We start from the raw sequence: 21,220 nt of genomic DNA, 5'->3' as shown, positions 1-21,220 counted from the left end.
ATCTAATTATACAAGTAATGTATAAATACATTCTTGTAAACATTTCAAACAATAAAAATGTATCTAGGAAAAATACTAAAATATTCTTTATACCTGCTTATCCCCAGTCAGGTTTGTGTGTGAATATTTAAATGCACACGTTCGTGCTTCTGTTATTTTTTTTTTCCTAATAAAAATAGGATCATGCTCTTTATATTGATCTGCAACTTGGGTGTTTTGTTTGTTTGCTAGTTTTGTAGTTTCGTACATAATTGTACATCTTGGACACGTTTTCATATCAGCCCATATAGATTCTTTTATTTTGCCTAATCACTGCATAGTATTCCATAATATAAATGTGACTTTACTTAACCTTTCTCTTAATGGAAATTTAAGTCCTTTCCAGCTTTTCCTCTATTATGAAGAACTGCTATTCTCATTATCTTTGAAAGCCTATTGCAATATTTCTTTAGAAAGCATTGCAAAAATAGGATTTCTGAGTCAATAGGTATATGCATGTGCTAGATATTTTGTTTCTTGCTGAAGACCCACTCTCCATCCTTTAGCTCCTTGTTCCTTACCTGAGGAGACTGACTCATATAGACTGTAACTGTTGCCTTTCTTGCCTCTGGCTTCTGGTTGAGTTTACTACTGGGAGATGCTGACAGGAGATTGCAAGAAGGGAGGACAGTGAATTTGAGGTAGTTATTTCTCCCAGAACTCTTCCTGCCAGCATATTCTTCTACCAAAATATGGCTATGTCCTTCTACTAAAGGCCAAATTTCCTGGAAGAATGTCCCTCCGTATGGCTCCAAGTTCTGTTCACCACTCCCTCCTCTTGCCCTCTCAGTCCTAGGATGGTAATGTTCCTTGCTCTGGTCAGCCTCAGGTATTGTTCTACTCCTTGTTGGTTTCCCTAAATATTTATTGCATGTGCTAAATACCTTGTTGGAAAGTGCCATCTGTTTTGTGCCAGGACACTAATGAATACCATGCATTTTAAATTTTGGTACATATTCCTAAATTGTCTACCAAAAAGCTATTGTCAGGTTTCCTCCTACCAACAACACATGAAAGTACCTAGTTAACCCACTTTGTGCATACTGCTTGAGGGTTATTGTATAAACAAGAGCTTAAAAAAATGGTTTGAGTCTATGGCCATGGCAACCTGAACAAGCCCAATCCCGTCTGATCTTATAAGCTAAGCAAGGTCAGGCCTGGTTAGTACTTGGATGGGAGACCACCTGGAAAGACCAGGTGCTGTAGACATAAAAAATAAAAAATAAGGGATTTTAAGCTGACAAGATCTTTACAATCTGTGAGGTCAACCAAAGGTTACCTCGCCTAAAAAAAAATGGTTTGAAAGTCAATGACGTGCACGACAATGGTCAATTCATCATGATAGAAAAAAGGTCAGAGCTGCTCAAGTTTTCCCTCTCTCTGTATTGTTAAAGAACAATTGTAGAGCTGACCACGGACCTTCAGGCAAGATATCTATGTGTCTTTAGCTCTTGAATCAAAAGTTTCTCTTTAAACTCCAGTGCATCATTCCTATGACTATTGGCAGACTCGTCGACCTCATAGATTTCAAGGACCTTGTCAGCTTACAATCCCTTATTTTTATTTTTATCTTTTTACGCCTACAGCACCTGGTCTTCCTAGGTGGTCCCCCATCCAAGTACTAACCAGGCCCGACCCTGCTTAGCTTCTGAGATCAGACAGGATCGGGCTTGTTCGGGATGGCATGGCCATAGACATGGCCAACATATATTAAACAGAGGTATTACGGAGCCAGAAGAAACATCTTTCTTGGCATCAGTTGCCAGTTTCATGTGTTGTCTTAATTACAAATTTCCACAGGAATCTCAAGAAAGACTGAATAGGCAACATAATCAGTAGTGCCTGTTTTAGGGAGTATTCCTCAGATAATCCTGGAAACAGAGCAAACTGTGATGGACCCACAAACTGTCAAATCTCAAAATTGGTAGTATTTGGAGTTCTCTCCAACTAGGCTTCCTATCTTCAACTTTTCCAAGTGCTTTTTCTCACAACGAACAATCAACAAATCTTCATAGCTGGTAATTGCAAATTAGACTGTGGAGGTTAAAACAAAATTCAAGAAGAAATGTTCTCTAAAATTTTAATGAAGCTGCTGAAGGTATGTTTCTCAGCCATTGTAGAGAAATGAATGGCACTGAGACCCTGTGTGTATAGCCATTTTATCTGGCAGCTTTACAGTTTAGTCTCTTCTCTTAGACTCCCTATTAATGCAGAATTTTTCCTCATTCTCTACTTAACTGGAGTCTAAAGTCAAGAATCTCATCTTGCAGAATTCTAATTTGTCTTCATTATATCCTCACTTCATTATATCCCCACTGTCAGACCATGATAATCTTTTTCTCTAGTTTATTACAATTCCCTGCAATCTATTTATATGTATAAGTTAACATTACATAAAGAATTTTTTGAATCAGACTTACTGGAAGAAAAGAATCTCCCTTTATAAAGATTCTTATTGGCCTAATACACTTTTTTTTCTGTATTTAAAAAGCTATGAGAGGAGGGCAATGTCTAACCCTCAGTTTCCAACAGAAAAACACTGTCACTTAGCTGTTCAAATAGCTGCTTCAGTTCCACGCCTTATTTGTGGTAGGAACAGTGATGGATCAGGCAGCAAGTTTTGTTTACTTAAGGTAAAATGGCAGATCTTATCGCAATAATGCAATGGTATTAGTTTCATTTATAAAGGTGACACTATTGACCTACCACAAGGAGTGTGTGTGCCTTGATTTGTTTTTTCCCATATTGGACTGAAGCATCCACAGTCCCCTGTTCACATTTCCTTATGGTCAAAAGTCAGCAAGATGGATGACAGAGGCTACAAAAAAAAATTATTCCATTTGGTTAGATCTCATAGCTGACAAGTGCCACCCTATGCTACTATCATAATAATTATTAAGCACCAATAATGTGCTAGGCACTAAGCTTTGTATCTTACAAATAATGACTCCATTAATTCTCATTCAACTCTAAAAGATAAGTACTATTATTATCCATGTTTTATTGAGGCACAATGGGGAGATTTATAACTTCCCCAAGGTCACACAACTAATAGATGGCAGCATCAGAATTTGAATCCGAATGTCTTAGATCTGATTCACCAGAAGCAGATCCTGAGATAAGATTCGAGTGTAAGTAATTCATTAAGCAAATAGTGCCAGGAGAAATGAGTAAGAGAATGAGGGAAGCAGTATGTATCTGTTTTTTTATTGCTACATAAAAAAAATACCTCAAAAGTTAGTGGCTTAAAGTAACAACAAACATTTATTATCTCATACATTTTTTTGAGGAGTGGGAAGTCAGGAGTGGTTAATCTGAGTAGTTTTGACTCAGGGTCACTCATGAGGTTGCAGTCATGATGTCATCTGGAGCTACAGTCAACTCAAGGCTTGATGGGAGCTGGTGATCTACTCCCATGATGATTCACTCATGCGAATGGCAAATTTGTTTTGGCTATTGGTGAGAGGACTCAGCTCCGTGCCACGTGGACCTCTTCATGGAGTTACTTGAGTGTCTGTCTTACATTTAAGGCTTTCCTTAAAGAGGACACCCTAAGAGAGAGCAAGGTGGAAGCCACAATGATTTTTATGAACTAGCCTTGGAAGTCACACACCATCATTTCCACCATTGGTTTCATAAGTGACCCTATTCAATGTGGAGAGAACTACACAAGGGCATGAATATCACGGTATGGCAGTCATTGGGGGGGCATTTTGGAGGCTGGCTATAACACAGAATAATAAGTGGTAAAAGCCAAGAAAAGATAAGACTTCAGGCAAAGTCCCTACCTCAGCCTATCTTGTAGTGAAATCAGAAGTGTTCATTACACTTCAAAGTTTACCTCACCCCAGGGAAAGGGATCTAGGCTTTCACAGTTCTCACAACAGGAAAGTATTGGCATGGTATGTGAATTCCCAGGCATTGCTGGCTTTCGATGCAAAGGGAAAAGCTCCAGTAACTCAAAAGATAGTACTGGGAAGAAGGTCATAGATGTTAGCTGTTTAAAGCACACAGAAGCCGAGTATGGGTTCAAAGATTCAGTAAATGGAAAAAAGGAAAACTAAGTGTGGCCCTAACAATGTCTTCTATTTCAGGTATGTCCTACTCTAGAATTCTTATTTTTAAATGCTTCCTATCTTATAACATTTGGCTTTTGGCTTTGTCAAGATCATCTGATTTGCAACTATGATCAAAATAATGAACAGCTCTGTCAATTATACCTCAATAAGAAGAGAATAAAAGCCCTCTAAATAAAGCATTTTTTAGACCAGAAAAAATTAAATGCATACCTTTTACATACCTCTCTAGAGAGAAATTAGACTTTCTAAAAGTCTCAATTGATAGAATGTTGATAGTCAATATTCTATCAATCTTTGTTACACACACACACACATACACACACTCACACTCAAATATGTATATATGTGTACATATATTATATGTGTCTAATCTATATAAATTCATTATTATATAGTTTTGAGTTCAGTCGCAGAGAAAAGTTCAGTAGACAAAATTTGCTTTTGGCGAAATTTGTTCTTTCTTTTTTTTCTCCTTTGGTCTCCTTATCCTAACTTCTCACCAATTATTTATTCTATGTCTACCTCTAGGTCTGAGCCAACTTCCAACTAATCCCAACATATTATGTTCCAGGTCGAATAATATTCTAATACATAACCCCTTCCAAGGACAACTACTTTCAAAGTAGGAACTCTTGAATATATAATATATATAATTATAATTATACAAATATATATATGTGTGTGTGTGTATATATATATATATATATATATATATATATATATATGTATGTATGTATGTATGTAGATGCTGCAACTATTCTAGAAATTAGTTAGAATATTATATCTGTTAGTGTTAGAGAAATTTGGTCTTAGCAAACCCCAGCCTGCGCTCACCAAAATTGATAAGTCATCTATAACGTTTCAGTGTACAATAAACACACACTGAGGAGGCCAAAGAATGAAAGTAAGTGATGTAATAGCTGAAAGTAAGAGAAATAATATGAGGAATCCCAGAACTCTCACCCTCAAACTGCATAGAGTAAAACATAGAGTTCTCCAAAATCAGTCTTCTTTTTCCTTTTCCTCTTTTCGTATTTTCCTCCTTAGTGTTTGTGGTGGGGACACAAAGAGCAATCCTATAATGATTTGGCTTTGTCAAGGGAAACTTAAATTCATTAAAAGTAATTTACTCACGCATCCACACAGTTTAAAAATTGGCTGTTGAGACTTTGATATATACTTTTCTTGTGCTTACTTCAGTAGTTGAGCTCTGGTTCTCTTTTATAATTCACAGTATCTTTTTTATATTTGTTAAGCTGTTTTGATATAGCATAGAGCATGCCTACAGTACTCTCACAATAATAATGCCAAGTTGTCCTCAGATTTACTCTGAAATTAATTAAATTCAAATTGAAATAGTAATTAATGCTAAAGTTCTTTTCTCTGTTTTCAGCAAGCTGGCATCTGTTTCCATGGAAATGGGCTGTGGCTGCAAACTGCAGTAAAAATAATCAGGGATCACTTATCAATTTTGCTGAACTCAGGCTGGGACTTGCTAGGGCTGAATTTCTCTAACATCAAGCAGATAAGGGAGCCCAACTAATTTCTAGAATTAAGGGTGTTTTTCACAACAAGAAACAAAATGAAAAACCAAAAATTAGTTATCTAAGGTAAAAAATATTAACTAACGACGGCTTATCCAGACATTTAACTGCAGCATCTAAGATACTTGTCCAGTTCCTCTTTCCATAATTTTGTTTTAGGTTGATTTGTGTTATAGAAGTTACCTATTCAAATTTTCACCAGGCAGGAGGATTTTTTTAATCATTTGAAGTCTTGTCAAATCAGTAATAATTTAACATTTCCAATATGCTTCATTTCTCACATTTGCTATTTAATTCAACAAATTTTTATTAAATGATCTAAATTCTAGGCCAGTAATCTTCAAATTATATAAGAATTTCCTGTCGATTTTATTTAAAATTCAGAATTTTAGACTTTACCCCTAGAGAGTCTGATTTAGTGCACTCAATGTGGGGCCCAGCACCATAAATTTTAACAGCCTCTAATCTCCTCTCTGAAGGTGATTTTCATCTCAGTGGTCCTCAAAACACTAGAAATTAGAAAACACACTCCCCTAGAACTTTTGTTAGGAGTTGAGAATGAAATAGAACAATAAAGAAATAATTATTGATAAATTAATAAATGAAATCTGTGTCTCAAAAATTTAACAATATATGTGGAAAATGTACCCAAAACACATTACAACACATAGTACTAAAATGCCTGGTACTCTAGGAACAGCCAGAGCCTCCATATTAAAAGGAGACCTCGTGCCTTTCTCTACTTCTGCTCAAAATTACATCGCAACTTTGTTAGTAATTAAACATAATTAATATATATTAGAGGAATAGCTGAAACATGTTCATGGGTATTAGGGGTCATCATTAGCTCAGGCAAAGTGGGAAGAAAAAGAAAATTTTGAAAGTAAGGAATGAAAGGAAAAGTAGACCCTCCACTCAAGGGAAGGACAGAACAATCCTAAGGTAAGTGACAAAGAAAAGGAACACGATCTAGCAAGAGTGGATTGTTGGAGGTGAAGACACCCAGATGCACAAGTACAGAGAGAATTAGCTAATCTACCTCTATCAGCCCCTATATTTTGGATTTTCCTAACTATTAGTATATTAAGTCAAGAACCTCAAAAGTAGATCATAAGATGAGGATTCAAATGCAAAAAGAAATATTAAGGAATATTTCCCAGGAGAAACCATGAAGAGCATGGAAGAAGCAGGTCATGGAAGAGGAAGAAACCAAGCAAGGGTATAATACTAGGTAATATCCTATAGAGGGTAAATTCAGCATGATCCTAAAGGGAAAATCTATAGAGTAAGTTGTGCCTCAGAGTTGTTGCCACAAAAAACAAATGAGCTGGGCTTTTATACTCCCATACTCATTATTAATTGGCTAAGGGCGGCCATGAGCTAACATGTACTCACAAGTACTTCCAGCTCTCAGACATGCAAGTAGAGCCTCCTGTAGCCCAAGGTCAGGCCTCTAAAAAAGAAGGCTAGGTGTTGAGTTTTGAAGGCTAAAACATACCAAAGCCAAAGGAGGGTGACCCAAAAAAGATAAAAGGGCCCTGAGATTTCAGCAGAGCACCAACAATATCTGCTACAGTTATCTAAATGCTTAGAACAGACTGTAATAAATGCACTGAATTCTAATGAGCTGGATTCTGAAATATGAGGATTACTGAACACATCAGGGCTTCATGACTTGGAGGAATAGGGCATCACTGCAAGTGGAAGCCAGTAACAAGTATCTTAAAGTGTTATGAGTATAGCAATGTACCATGTGCAGAGCAAACAAAAAGGAGGAAATGAACAACTTTGGTGGTGGTGCATGCGCAGTGGACATGCAGTGGCCAAGGGAGGCATTCTGCAAGGGGTATTGTCTAAGCTGGAGTTTCAAGAGTAGACAGGAAACTTCTGGACAAGATGTGGAATTAAGCCCATATTGTCAGGCACTCCATTTGTTCCAAAAAATTGCATGACTGATAAACCAAAACAAAATTAGCTATAGCCATGCTTGTAAACAAAATATGTATCTCCATAGATCAGAAATTGAACAGAAATACAAAATGGTGACTAAGACTTAGGCCACAGACCTAGTAGGCTTGCTGGGCTCTGGGATCAGAAGTAGTCTATGATGGCTAAAAGTTCGCCTCCTGTAGGGTAAAGGGACAAAAATAAGAAAATAGAGTCAGATTGTTCAATACAAATGTATAGAAATACAGTAGAATTTTGTATACTTATCTCGTATCATAAAAATTTCATGAATATCTTTATAAGCTCAAATATTTTTTTAGTGAATTACTTACAATACTTACAATTTTCTATGTATAAGAGCCTGTCATTTGTGAATAAAAATAGTTTTACTTCTTTCTTTCTTTTTCTTAATTAATTGCTCTGGCTAGAACCTCTAGTACAATGTTAAATAGAAGTTCCATTTTTACTATGATGTGTCTGTAGATCTCTTTGTGTTTATCCTGTTTGAAGCTTATTAAGCTTTCCTGGATGTGTAAAATAATGTTTTTCAATAATTTTGCAGCCATAATTTCTGCAAATATTTTCTGCACTTTTCTTTCCTTCTGATACTCTCACTATGCCTATGTTTCTGTGCTTAATACTGTCTCACATTTCTCTGAGGCTCTTTTCATTTTTCTTCTCTTTGCTTTTTGTTCTTTAGATTTCATAATCTCTGTTAATTTGTCTTCAAGTTCAATATTTATTTCTTCTGCCATTTCAAATCAGCTATTGATCTCCATAGTATAATTTTTATTTCAGTTATCGTACTTCTTATTGTACACTAGAATTTCCACTTAGATCTTTTTCATAATGTCTATTTCTTTATTGATATTCTCTATTTGATTTGACATGATCATTATGTCACTTCATTTCTTTAATTATAGTTTCATTTAGTTTTTTAAATTAATTAATTGATTAATTAATTAATTAATTAATTTTTTATGATGACTTGGTTAATGAAACCCAGTGAATTTCAGCTGTACACTTTAAAAGTAAGGCATATATATGTTTACACTGTGTGTTCACCTCCCATAGTTAGATTTCTGTCACCACATATCTGACCAACTTTATCCCATCTACCTACACGCTCCCCTCTAGTAATCACTGTCTATTCTCTATGACCATGAGTCTCTGTCCTGTTCATTTGTTGAGCATCTTTTTATATATATGTTGGCTATATGTATGTCCTCTAGGTAAAAATGTCTGTTTAAGTCCTCTGCCCATCTTTAGATGGGATTGTTTGCTTTTCTGTTATTGAGTTGTATGAGTTCTTTGTGTATTTTAGATATCAGGCCCTTATGAAAAGCATTGCTTTCAAATGTATTTTCTCATTTGGATGGTTGTCTCTTTACCTCGTTGATGGTATCTTTTGCTGAGCAGAAGTTTGCTTGTTTTTTTTTAATTCTTCACTTTTTTTATTTACAAGTTTATTTATTTATTCAGTTATTTACCTTAACAGTACGGCATATATATGTATTTACACTGTCTGCTGACTTCTTATAGTTAGATTTCTTTCTGTCACCACATATTTGACCACTTTTATACCATCTACCTCCTCTGTGTTCCCTCTGCACTCTAGTAAATAATAGTCTATTGTCCATGTCTATAAGTCTCTGTTTGTTTGTCCTGTTCATTTGTTGCTTTTAGGTTTATATCCACATATAAGTGATATCATGTGATTTTCAACTTCTGTCTGGCTTATTTTGCTTAGCATGATTATCTTGAGGTCCATCCATGTTGTAGCAAATGGCAATATTTCACCTCTCCCTATGGCTGAGTAATATTCCACTGAATATATGAACCACAGCTTCTTTATCCAATCATAGGACATTTCAGTTACTTCCATGTCCTGGCCAATGCAAATAATGCTTCCATGTCCTGGCCACTGTGAATAATGCTGCTATGAACATCACTGTGCAATTTTTTGGAAATGAGTTTTTAATTCTTTGGGGTAAAACCGAGTAGAAGGAAGGCTGGATCATATGGTACATCCATTCTTAGTTTTTTTTGAGGAACTCAAATACTGTTTTCCATAGCGGCTGTACCAATTTGCAGTCTCACCAGTAGCGTATGTGGGTTCCTGTTTCTCTGCATCTTATCTAACATTTGTTATTACTTGTCCTATTGATTATAGCTATTATGACAGGTTTGAGATGGTATCTCATTGTGGTTTTGATTTGCATTTCCCTTATAGCTAGCAATGTTGAGCATCTTTTCATATATTTGTTGGCCATTTGCATGTCCTGTAGGAAGAAGTCTCTGTTCAAGTCCTCTGTTCATTTTTTGATTGGATCGTTTTGTTTTTTTTTGTTGTTGTTGTTGTCGTTGCTGTTATAGAGTTGTATGAGTTCTTTGTATATTTTGGATATTAGGTCCTTATTGCTTGCAAATATATTTTCCTATTTGAATGGTTCTCGCTTTAACTTGATGATATTTTTAGCTGTGCAGAAGCTTTTTAGTTTGATATAGTTCCATTCATTTATTTTTGCTTTTGCTTCCCTTGCATTTGAGGTCAAATTCATAAAAATCTCTTTAAGTCCAAGGTCCTTGAGCTTAGTTCCTATGTTTTCTTCTATGTATTTTATTGTTTCAGGTCTTTTATTCAGGTCTTTAATCCATTTTGAGTTAATTTTGGTGTGTGGTGATAAACAACAGTCTAGTTCATTCTTTTCCAAGTGGCTTGCCAGTTTTCCCAGCACCATTTATTAAAGAGGCTTTCCTTTCTCCACTGTATGTTTTTGGCTATTTTGACAAAAATCATTTGCCCATATAAATATGGGTTTACTTCTGGACTCTCGATTCTGTTCCACTGGTCTGTGTGTCTGTGTTTCTGCCAATGCCATGCCGTTTTGATTATTATCGCTTTGTATTATAATTTGAAGTCGGGCAGAGTGATGCCTCCAGCCTCGTTCTTTTTCTCAGGATGGCTTTGGCAACCTGGGGTCTTTTGTGCTTCCATACTAATGTGATGATTTTTTGTTCAATTTCTTTAAAAAAATGCCACTGGGATTTTGATGGGGATTGCATTACATCTGTTCAATGCTTTAGGTAATATGGTCATTTTAACTATGTTGATTCTTTCAATCCAAGAACACAAATGTCTTTCCATTTCTTTATATCTTCTTTGATTTCTTTTAATAGGGTCTTATATTTTTCATTTTATAGGTCCTTCACATGTTTCATTAAATTTATTCCTAGATATTTTATTTTTTTTTGTTGCAATTGCAAAGGGAATTATTTCTTTCACTTCTTTTTCTGAAACTTTGTTATTAGAAAATAGGAACGCTATAGATTTTTGAATGTTGATTTTGTATCCAGAAAATTTACTGTATTTGCTTATTGATTCTAGTAGTGTTCTTGTGGAGTCTTTAGGGTTTTCTATATAGAGAAACATGTCATCAACAAATAGTGACAGTTTGACTTCTTTGTTTCCTATTTGGATGTCTTTTATATCTTTCTCTTGTCTGATTGCACTTGTTAGGATTTCCAATGTTATATTGAATAATAGCGGTGATAGTGAATAGCTTTGCCTTGTTCCTGATCTTAGAGGGAAGGATTTTAGTTTTTCACCATTAAGTATAAAGTTAGCTGAGAGCGTGTCATATATGGCCTTTATTACATGAAGTTACTTTTCTTTATTACCGATTTTGTTAAGTGTTTTGATCATAAATGGATGCTGTATCTTGTCAAAGTCTTTTTCTGCATCTATTGATATGATCATATGATTCTTATTTTTCAGTTTGTTTATGTTGAAACATTCCTGTGCCACTAGGATGAAGCTTACTTGTTTGTGGTGTAATATCTTTTTCCTATGTTGTATTCAGTTCTCTAAAAACTTATTTAGGATTTTTGCATCTGCGTTCATGAGAGATATTAGTCTGTAGTTTTCTTTTTTGTGTGCTATCTTTACTAGGTTCTGATATCAGGGTAATATTGGCCTCACAAAATAAGTTAAGAAGTATTCATTTTTTGGAAGAATTTGAGGAGAATGGTTCTTAAATCCTCTTTGAATGTTTGGTAGAATTCACTAGTGAAGGCATCTGATCCTGGACTTTACATTTTAGTACATGTTTGATAATTGTTTCAAATTCCATACTGCTGATTGGTCTATTTAGATTTTCCAGTTCTTTTTGATTCAGTCTAGGAAGGTTGTATTTTTTTAAGTACTGGTTTATTTCTTCTAGATTATTAAATTTGGTGTTATATACATTTTCATAGTGTTCTTCTATGATCTTTTGTATTTCTGTGGTGTCTGTCATAATTTCCCCTCTTTCGTCCCTGATTTTGTTATATGTGTCCTTTTTCTTTTTTCTCCAGTGAGTCTAGCCAGGCGTTTGTCAATTTTATTAACCTTCTCAAAGAAACAGCTCTTTGTTGCATTATTTTTCCTATTTTTTTTTGTTTTCAATTTCATTTATATCTCCTCTAATTTTGATAATTTCTTCCTTCTGCTAACTTTAGTCTTCATGTGTTTTTCCTTTTGTAGTTTTTTAAGATGGAGTGTTAGGTTGTTTATTTGGGCTCGTTCTTGTTTTGGAGATGGGCCTGTAATGACATGAACTTTCCTCTTATGACTGCTTTGGCTTTGTCCCAAAAGTTTTGATATGTTGTACTATCACTATCATTCGATTTTATGTATCTCTTGATCTCTCTTTTTATTTCTTCTCTGACCCAGTTATTCTTCAGTAGTATGTTGTTTAATCTCCAGATATTTGTGGTTCTTCATGCTTTCTTTTTACAGTTGATCTCTAGTTTCAAAGCATTATGATCAGAGAATATGGATGCTATGATTTCAACCCACTTATATTTGTTGAGGTTACCTCTGTGTTCTAGTATATGGTCAATCCTTGAGAATGTTCCATGTGCCCTAGGAAAAAATATATAAGCAGCTGTTTTGAGATGAAATGCTCTGTAAATATCAATTATGTCCAGTTGATATAAAGTGTAATTTAAGGATATTTCCTTATTGCTTTTCTATTTGGATGATCTGTCCATATCTGACAGTGCAGTATTTAGGTCCTCTACTATGATAGTGTTTTTGTCTGTTTCTCCCTTTAGTTCTGTTAGTAGTTGCTTTTTATATTTCAAAGCTTCCTGATTGGGAGCATAGATATTAATAAGAGTTATGTTCTTGGTGTATGATTCCCTTTACCTTTATGAAATGTCCCTCAGTATCTTTCTTTACCTTTTTTATTTCGAAGTCTGTTTTGTCCGATATTAGTTCCACTACTCCCACTTTTCTCTGAATGACGTTTGTTTAAAATATCATTTTCCACCCTTTCACTTTGAGTCTATACTTTTCTTTGGAACTGAGATGTGTCTCCTGGAGGCAGCATATTGTTGTATGTTGTTTTCTGATCCACTCTACAACTCTGCACCTTTTTATTGGTGAGTTCAGTCCATTTACATTTAGGATGATTATTGAAATATAAAGTTTTCCTATAACCATTTTATGTTTTGCTTTCTGGTAGCTCGGTGTTTCCATAGCTTCCTTGTCCTTGTGTTTCTCTTTTCCTTATTTTGGTTGGGTTTTGTGGGCTTTCCTTCTGGTCTTTATTGTTTTATGTTAACTTCAGTTCTGAATCTTTCATGTGTGGTTACCATTAGGAATATGTAAAGGATAGTTTATATGTGTCCATTTTGTTATGTACCTGACGTATCTCCTTTCCCCTTTGTGAATTTGGATCTTCGAACCTTCCCTTATTCAGTCATTGTTGTCTTAGATTGTTCCTATGTATGCTGAACATTCATTTCTATCTTGGTATATCAAATCTCTTCTCATTGTTTAAGCTTATAATGCCCTTTTCCTAGTAAGGTCTGCACTCTTCTACTTATTTGCCTGATAATCACATTACTCCTAATTATGTAATTTTTTTGTCATTTTGTTTTAGGTGAGCTGACCCTTTTCAGTATCTCCTGTAATTCAGGCCTCATAGTAGAGAATTCCCTCAATTTTTGTATATCTGAAAAGGTCTTTATTTCTCCTTCATAACTAAAGGAGAGCTTAGCTGGATACATTATTATTAGCTGGTATTTCCTTTCACTTAACAGTTTAAATATTGGATTCCACTCCTTTCTGGCTTGTAAGGTTTATGCTAAGTCTGATGATAATCTAATGGGTTTTTCTTTTGATTACCATCTTCCCCGGCTGCCCTGAGAATTCTGTCTTTGTCATTGATTTTTGATAATTTTAATACAATGTGTCTTGGTGAAGGCCTTTCTGGGTTGAGGATATTGGGTGCTCTTTTGACTTCTTGAATTCTAAGCTCCAGCTCATTCCCTAGATTTGAGAAATTCTCGTCAACTATTTGTCTGAAAATGCTTTCTATTCCCTGCTCCTTTTTCTCCCCTTTGAGAATGCCCATTATTCTTATGTTTCCTCTCCTAATGGTATCAGCTAGTTCTTGTATTCCTCTTTCATTCTTTTTCCTTCTTTGGTTTCTCTCTTCTTCCTTCTGATTTATTTCTAGATTTCTGTCTTCGATGTCACTGATCCTTTCCTCCATTTGGTCGACTCTATTTCCCAAGCTTGCTATTTAGTTTTTCATCTCTTGCAGTGTGTTTTTTTTATCTCTAGAAGATCTATTCTATTCTTTTTGAGGGGTTCAATCTCCTTGCTAAAGAACTCATTCTACTCATCTAGTTGTTTTTTTCAGTTACTGAAACTGTTGATATGAATCCTTTCAGATCTCATTTAGTTTTTTCAAAAGCATCATTCTGTGTTCTCTATCATTTAAGCAGCATATTTCTATGTGTGTAAGCTTATTTTCTGGAGATTTTTCTTTTTATTTCTGAGATTCCTTATCACCTTGGATGTTAATGGTGTTTAATGGACTATTTCTCTGCCTGGGCTTTAATGGAAGTATATTCTGCACTTTTTTTTTCTAGAAAGGAAATTTATTTTATAAAGGTCTCTCTTTAGCCTGTTTCAATGAAGGCATTTTTTCTTTTGGTTTCCAGCAGGTGGCGTGTAAGGCTCTTGGATTCCTGCTTTATATAAATCCTTAATAATGCCTTTTTTTATAATAGATGTTTAATCGTGGTTTCTACTCTCAGTCTTAGTCCCTGTCAGTATTAGCGACAGTTTGGTAGCATTTGCTCAAATTCCCCTTGTCTTCGCATTGTTAAGTCTGAGAGGATATGGGGGGAGGGCCCTCTGGATTGGGAGTTGGTGGCTGTCGCTCAGCTTCAGTTTTGCAACCGTGGCTTGTTAAAATCAACTGTTGTTTCTCTGCCATCCCTGCTCCTCTGTTTTCTGCCCTGACGACTGGGCCCTGGGCATGGAGCTCACAGCTCTCCCAGTCAGGGCCGTTCAGGGAACTCGCCACACCTTCTCCCCTCTCCCTCCCTTTACAGGGAACTTCCACTGCGAGAGGCAGCTTCTTTCTTTCTCTCAGTTCCAAGCTCAGACGTGCTGGTGTGCAGTTTGTATGTTTTTTTGTTAAGTTTTGGATGTTCAGCTTATTGTTGTTTCAAGGAGAGAGCTCTGGGGACATCCCTCACTCTGCATATTTCTCCAAACTCCTCATTTAATGTTTTGATCATAATTATAATGACTACTTTGAAGTTTTTATCTTCAAATTGGACATCTTGTCATTCTCATAGGCAGTTTCTGTTGCTTGTTTTTTGTTTGTTTGCTTGTTCTGCTGTATGTATTTCATACTTTCCTGTTTCTTTGCAATTCTCACAGTTTGTGTTAAAAATATTTTAGAAAATATATTGTAGCAACTCTGGGTAATGTCTGTCCCCTTCTTTTTTATTGTTATTTGTTGGCTTATTTGTTTAATTACTGGCTGAATTATTTAAAAAGAAATCTATTTTCTCCCAGAGGTTGGATGTGGGGCTGAGCAGAATGGGTGTAGGGAGTCAAAAGGTACAAACTTCCAATTATAAAAAAATAAGTCATGGGGATGTATTGTACAGCATGACAATTGTAGCTAATGATACTCTATTGCATATTTGAAAGTTGCTAAAAGAGTAAATCTTAAAAGTCCTCATCACAAGAAAAGTAATTGTATAATTATGTATGGTGATGGATGTTAACTAAACTTATCATGGTGATCATTTCACAATATATACAAGTGCTCTTCAACTTATACTTAGGTTACATACCAATAAATCCATTGTAAGGTAAAAATATTATGTCAAAATGTATTCAATACACCTAATCTACCAAATATCATAGCATAGCATAGCCTATCTTAAACATGCTCAGAACACTTACATTAACTTGGGCAAAATTATCTCGCTGCTGCTGCCCAGCATAAGAGAGTATTGTACCACATATCTCTCTCTTAGGAAAAGATCAAAATTCAAAATTAAAAGTATGGTTTATACTGTATGAGTATCATTTTTGCACCATTGTAAAGTCAAAAAACCATAATCAAAACATGGTAAGTCATGGATCATCTGTATAAATGTTGAATCATTATATTGTACATGTGAAACTAATATTATGTGGTACGTAAATTATACTTTAATAAAACCCACATAAAACATTAAGACAACATATAGTGTCAGGTGGGTACTAGATTAGTCAGGAGATCACTTTGTAAATTATATAAATGTCTAACCACTATGCTCTACACCTGAAACAAATATAAAATAATTGAAAAATCAAAAAGAGGGAGCAAAAACATTGAAGGGGAATAACAAGTTCAAATTTCCAGATAGAAAACAAATAAGTCAAGGGGATGTGGTGTAAAGCATAGGGAATTTAGGCAATAATATCACAATAATGTTGTAATATCATTGTACGGTGCCAGATGGTGGTTGGACTCACTATGGTGATCACTTCTTTAGGTATATAAATGTTGAATAACTATGGTGTACACATGAAACTAATACGATATTGTATTTAACTATATTGTAATAAAAACTCAAATAAATAAATAAATAAATAAATAAATAAATAAATAAATAAATAAATAAATAAATAAATAAATAAATAAATAAATAAATAAAACATTAGGACACAAAATTCTACAGAATTATATATATATCTCATATATATAAGCTTTCTCTAGTAATGCAGGAAAGTTTCAATTTATAAAAATCCACGAAACTCAAGGACTTTGAACTTAAAGAGGATTTTATGAATTTGACCTCAAAGGCAGAGAAAGTAAAAGCAAAAATAAATGAATGGGACTACATCAAACTAAAAAGCTTCTGCTCAGCAAAAGAAATCACCAACAAGGTAAAGAGACAACCATCTCAATGGGAAAATATTTTTGCAAGCAACACTTCCGATAAGAGCCTAATATCCACGATATAAAAAGAACTCATACAACTCAATAACAACAACAACAAAAAAAAAAACAAACAATCCAATCAAAAAGTGAGCAGAGGACCTGAATAGATGCTTCTCCCAAGAGGACATACAAATAGCCTACAAACATATGAAAAGATAGATGCTCAACATTGCTAGCTATTAGGGAAATGCAAACCAAAACCACAATGAGATACCATCTCAAACCTGTTAGAATAGCTATAATCAATAGAACAAGTAATAACAAATTCTGGAGAGGATGCAGAGAAAAAAGAACCCTCATACACTGCTGGTGGGACTGCAAATTGGTACAGCCACTATGGAAAACAGTATGGAGTTTCTTCAAAAAACTAAGAATTGATCTACCATATGATCCAACAATTCCACTACTGGATATTTACCCCGAAGACCTGAAAACTCATATCCAAAAAGATATTTGCACACCGATGTGCATAGCAGCTTTATTCACAGTGGCCAGGACACGGAAACAACCTAAATGTTTTATGATAGATGATTGGATAAAGAAACTGTGGCACATATATAACAGTGGAATATGACTCAGCCATAAGAAGAGATGAAATACTGCCATTTGCATGGATGGACCTGAAGATTATCAAGCTAGGAAAAATAAGCCAGACAGAAAAAGTTGAAAATAACATGATATCATTTATATGTGAGATATAAACCAAAAGCAAAAAATGAGCAGGACAAATAAACAGAGACTCAGGGACATGGACAATGGACTAGTGGTTACCAGAGGGTAACGGGTGGGGGAGAAAGGGACAGGTAGATTGGGTAAGGGAGGTCAAATATAGGGGTTAGGGGGAGGGTGAAGTGGGTAAAGGGGATCAAATATATGGTAGCTGAAGGAAAATGGACTTTGAGTGGTAATCACACAATAGAATATAGAGATGTCAAATTATAATATACACCTGAAAATTACATGATTGTATTAACCAATGTGACCACAATAAACTTAATAAAAAAAAAATTATATCAAATCTTCAAAAAAATTACAAAAATCTATTAATGTAATGTTCCATATTAATATATTTTTTAAATTATATTATTCTCATAAATTTTAACAATTTTGACAATAGTCAAATCCCATATAATATAAAAATATTTAATAAAATATAAACTGATCCTTAATAAAACCAGCATATTCCTTAATAGGAAATCATTGAAGGCCTTCTGACTAAAGTTAGAAACAATGCAAAGATCTCTGTTTCTCCTACTCTTAACATTGTATTGGAAGTAATAACCAATGCAATTAGATAAAAGGAAACTTTTGGAAACAAAATAAATGTGGAAAAAAATTGACACTGTCTTTGTAAGTAATATGAGAGTATAACTGGCATAAACAAGTGCATCAATAACAACAAACTTTACTGGTGAGGCTATGGACAAAATGTGGGAAAATAAATTATACGACCACTATAAAAAATGAAAATGTCACATAAAATTACCAAAATGCATTTGAATTTTGACCAAACAAACCTATATCAGAGAATATACAGTCACAGCTCACGTCACCATAAACATACACACACAGACACACACACACAGACACACACACACACACACACACACACACACACACACACATAAAGGTTGGAATTAATTCACATGTCCTTCAATAAGAACTGTATAAATAAACTATGTTATAGCCACATAATGGAGTGTTATATAACTTAGAAAATGATGAGGAAGATCCATATGAGTTGAGGTAGAATAGCTTCCAGGGTATACTGTTAAGAGAAAAATGCAAGGTACGTAGCAGTATATATAGTGGTCTGCCATATGGATAAGAAAAAAAAAAAGGGAAAATAAAAATATATATGCAAAAACAGGCACTGGAAAAGTAAACCAGGAAACTGAAAAACCAAAGAAAAAAAACAAAAAACAGATTTTTTCTGAGTATCTCTTTGTATATGTTTTGAAGCATGAAGTATGTAAATGTTTTGCCAAGAGGCAATCACACATTCAGTAACAATGGGCTCTGCTAGCTTGTGATATCCCCTCTAAAATGAATCAGAGCTCCTTGTACAAATGGTTAAAATAGAATTAAAGAAAACCCTACAATGGAAAATAAGTAAAATAAAATTATTTTAACTGTATGTCAAAATGTTTTTTTAAAAAAGAGAAAATTATTTCAACTGATTGTAGAACATAATACTCTGTACATACGTCCTTATTGGGATATAGTAAGAACAAAAAGAATTTCAAAGAAATGATAATATTTATTCAATTAGCAGTAATAGTCATTTTGAAATCTTAAGTGAATGTTATTAAAAACTGTATTTTCCATGTAAGGGGAAAGAAAAACCGAGGTAAAATTACAAAAAATTAAGTTGAGATTCTGTATTATTAAATTTGAATTGAAATTTTCAAGGTGAATTTGTGAAACTAGGCTACTAAAAGGGCCAAGAGGAAATCACACATTCAGTAACAATGGGCTCTGCTAGCTATCAGATTGTGATATCCCCTCTAAAATGAATCAGAGCTCCTTGTACAAATGGTTAATTTCAGGTCTGGAGTAGGCAAAATGTAAAGTGAGTCTGGTTCATCCTGTGCCAGAAAGTAAGAAAGTATTCAAAGGTAATAGAAGTGTACAAATGGATACAGGGCAAGCAGGTTTCAAAGAGTTCCCAGAACTAGTCAAATTTGGGAGACTTTGAGCATTAAAAATCATGACTGTAAGTGATGGTGCCCCTACTCATATCCCCAAGTCAGTAGATTTGTGACTGCCAGCATCTTTTCCTGAAGGCTTTCTCTGGGTGTTGAAGCCCTTTGGACTGATAATGTCAGGTAATTAATGCTCCCTAGGAGCAATCTTCAAGCAATGACTGACAGAAGTTGATGGATAAATATCCTTCAAATGAGATAACTCTAAGGCATGTGTACTATAGTGGCTCTCTGGGTTCTGCGGCAATATTAAATTCCAGTTAATTGCAGTAATAAATGGCTAAGTAACACTCTGAATATCTTTCTTCTCTTCTTTGTCTCATTTCCCTACTCCCCGACCAGTGTTTTTAGGATTATCTCTCATATAACTACTTGTACTTCAGTCCTGTCTCAGGATCTGTTTCTGGGAAAACTTATAGTAAGAGAGTCTATAATAATCTTCAAAATAGGAAAAATGGGAAAAAATTAACTCATTTTCTACCAATGGTTTTGATTTACTCTGAAGATTGTTAATTAAAGGGAAAGAATGAATTAATCGCCCTAGATGAGGAACTGAAGTTTATTTCCAGTTGATCAGTGAATGCTCTCCTTTTTTTGCAGCAAAATGACAAGTAATAAATGTGGAATAATTAACAGAATTAGAAAATTACAATTCTACAACCACAAATGGCATTATTGATTCAAACATCAATGTACATTCAAACCATTAGGTAAAACGGTGATGGGAAAGAGGAAAACTCAGTTTTCAGGAACTATATGTTAAATAAAAACATTAAGAAAAATTCTGAGAAATTCAGATTATGAGATATGCCACTAGTCTATTGTCCTGATCACTTAAAAAGTCAATAACGGAAAAACAAATTGTGGGGATACTGTTCTAGAATAAATGAGTTTAGAAAATCAAACCAAATGTTATGAGTGAAACTTGATTGAATCCTGTGTAGAAGAAAAAGTTATAGAAAGACATTTTGGGAGAAATTGCCATTTTTATGTGGACAGAGTATTACATGAGATAAGGGAACTATTAATTTTTTTAAGCACAATAATAATATGGGGGTTATGTAGGAGAAACATCTTATTCTTAGGAGATGTATGTGGAAACATATAGAGGTGAAGTGTCATAATAATGTCTGCAATTTAGGCTTAAATGTTTCGTGTGTGGAGGGGAGAAAGGTAATAAAGGAAGAAATGAGAGAAAGAGAATAAAATGGCAAAATATTAACAATTATTAGAACCAGAAATATGGGTGCTCATTGTACTTTTGTTTCAACTTTCTATGTGTTTTAAAATATTCATCATAAAAATTGAAAAATATACAATCAAGGTAAATATGGCAAGATATCAATATTTTTAAGCAGATGGTGGGGAGATGCTTGTTTATTATGTTACTCTCTATATTTCTCTTTATGGTTGAAATGTTTCATAGAGTAAGTTAATAAATGCATAACCAAAACAAAACAAAGTACAAAAGAAATGAGTTGAAGTCTATGAGTTGAAGAAAGAGGAGATGGCATTTCAGGCTGAAGGAACAGAATGCAAAGAGGCCTATAGCATATACAAACATGTTTTCCTCATTCAATATGTTCACTCTGATGATTGGAGAAAATTTTGGAAGA

At 34.4% G+C, this 21,220-nt stretch overlaps 2 pseudogenes; one reads left to right on the top strand and one right to left on the bottom strand.

Annotated features, from left to right (window-relative positions):
* The first annotated feature begins 1,129 nt into the window (after positions 1-1,129).
* LOC111731868 lies at positions 1,130-1,248 on the top strand (annotated as a pseudogene).
* A 368-nt stretch (positions 1,249-1,616) lies between these two features.
* On the bottom strand, positions 1,617-1,735 carry LOC111731852 (annotated as a pseudogene).
* Positions 1,736-21,220: the final 19,485 nt, after the last annotated feature.

Source organism: Pteropus vampyrus, unplaced genomic scaffold (genome assembly GCF_000151845.1).
Source record: "Pteropus vampyrus isolate Shadow unplaced genomic scaffold, Pvam_2.0 Scaffold404, whole genome shotgun sequence".
Taxonomy (NCBI): domain Eukaryota; kingdom Metazoa; phylum Chordata; class Mammalia; order Chiroptera; family Pteropodidae; genus Pteropus; species Pteropus vampyrus.
The sequence above is the reverse complement of the archived record's forward strand: the minus strand, read 5'-3'. Positions and strand labels throughout refer to the sequence as shown.